This window comes from Tupaia chinensis, unplaced genomic scaffold (genome assembly GCF_000334495.1).
Source record: "Tupaia chinensis unplaced genomic scaffold, TupChi_1.0 Scaffold000316_1, whole genome shotgun sequence".
Classification (NCBI taxonomy): Eukaryota; Metazoa; Chordata; class Mammalia; order Scandentia; family Tupaiidae; genus Tupaia; species Tupaia belangeri.
The window spans coordinates 4,436,951-4,438,821 of record NW_006159809.1 but is presented as its reverse complement, the minus strand read 5'-3'; the positions used below and the strand labels follow the sequence as shown (position 1 = coordinate 4,438,821).

Below are 1,871 nucleotides of genomic sequence, written 5' to 3'. Positions count from 1 at the left end.
CTGAGAAAGCAAGCCGCCAGTCCGGGACGCCGGCCACACCCGCCACGTGGGAATCCAGTGCCTTTAACCACCACAGCCGCCTGCGGACCCCAAGTCCTGAATTTTTTCGTCCTAAATATAATTTTGATGAATTATTGATTTTCCCATACCTGAGGCCCCCATCTCTCATCTACAGCAGTAGCTTTTTTTCTTTCCACGAAGTACAGCTTTATTGCAAAGCGCAAAGCAAGGAGAGCGAGCAGCTCATGATGAAAAGGCCGGGTCTCCAGGAGCCTAACAGCCTCCGCAGACCTGGTCCTGCCCTCCTCTAATCCGCCCCGACCCGCCGTCACAGCGGGCCTTGCACATGCCCATCGGGTTCGCCCCGGGACTGCTGTTGCGGGGGGGAGTGGGCGGCCTGCCGCTCTGTGCTGCACGCCACCTCTCGGCGGGGGCGCCACAGGCGCGTCTCAACAACATGTAACGGCCGCCCGGGGTAGGGACCGGTCCGGCCCGCCCGTGCCCGGGCTGAACTCACACGCCGCTTCCCGGTGCGTCTCCGAAGAGCTCCCCCTCGGAAACAGAGGCCCTTCTACTTCCGGCAGCGGTGCTCAGTCCCCGCGCCTGTTTCCGGGTAGGCGGCCAGTGGTCCCCAAGGTATTCCGGGTGCCTTGGGGGGAGGATTTCCTGGGCGTCGTCCTGCGCAGGTCAGGGGGACCCCGTCTTCTGTAGCTTGAGCCCACGAGAAGGGGCTGCTCTGTCACTTGCAGCGAAGGAGCTGGAAAGGACCTATGGGCCGCGGCCGGAAACCGAGGTCTGGTTCTGAGCCGTGGGTTGTCCTTAAAGCCTTGCACGTGATGTTATTTCTTCCTGTGCGAGGTATTGGCAGCCATGTGCGCTACTTGTGTTTCCGCTCCCGAGTCCAGTTGTTGGGACAGACGGGAGTCAGTTTGCTTCGTGCCCTTGCGGCGGTCGTGGAGGATCCTTAGGCGCAGACGGCGCTCTGTGACTTGCCTGAGGACTGAAGAGACAGGTGGCAATACGGTGAAGTCAAGCTGTTTATCTAGAGCAGGCTCACAACTTTTTCTACCTTCCACTTTTAACTAAAAAAAATTTTTTTGACAGGTGGTACGAGGGATAGTTAGAAAGCACCCCTGCCCCCACGGGGCATGGTAACTCGCAATCCCTCCTCTTCTCCCTCCTTTTGGAATTGGGCAATGTCGATGGAAAAATATAACCAGCTGTAAAATTAATAATTAATAATTAATGCGGTTTATTTCCAAGCCATCTGTGAGTGACCTAGGCCCAGAAAAGAGGCATACATGCCTTTTTTCAGGGTGATCATGTACAGAGGTTCCTTTTATTTGCTTTTGAGATTGACAGACAACATTTAATTAAAAGATTTCCCATTGGTCTGGCCCAAAAAGGCGGGACATGTAGAAGCAGGGGCTTGGAGGTTATAGGTAGGTTCCACAAATTCTTAGGTCGGTGATTGGAAGGGAAGATCCCTGTCTTGGGAAGAGATTAAAGAAAGGCTTAATCTACATCTTAAGGAAAGGGAAGTAACGTGTCTTGGGAAGAAATAAGCAAAAGAAATACACTAATAGGTTGAAATATACATCTCAAAGATACTATCCCAGGGACAGGAGGTAGGAAGAATCCTGTTAATAGGAAGTAAATGGTATGTTAATGTTTGTGGGCATGACTTCCCCAGTCCCCTTTTGAAAAGATTTTGGAAAAATAGGAAAAGTAGTCAGACTTCTGTCCACAGCAAGCAGAACACACTCCTAAGTCAGCCACGTGGGCTGCAGCTGCCTTCACCACCTGGCCAGAAGCTGGCCCTGGTTTTTCTTTCTTCAGGATTTTCACAGCTTTATCTTCTAGCTATTGAC

At 52.5% G+C, this 1,871-nt stretch overlaps 1 protein-coding gene across 2 annotated transcripts in view; it reads right to left on the bottom strand.

Annotated features, from left to right (window-relative positions):
• The window catches only part of TPRKB (TP53RK binding protein), a 25,398-nt gene extending 24,282 nt beyond the window's left edge, over nt 1-1,116 (bottom strand). Inside the window, exon 1 of one of the 2 annotated variants that reach the window (XM_006151249.3) lies at nt 518-1,116. The gene's annotated coding sequence lies outside the window, so the exon portion shown is untranslated. The remainder of the gene's footprint in view (nt 1-517) is intronic. The other variant, XM_006151248.3, reaches the window with a different exon arrangement.
• Between the last annotated feature and the right edge of the window lie 755 nt (nt 1,117-1,871).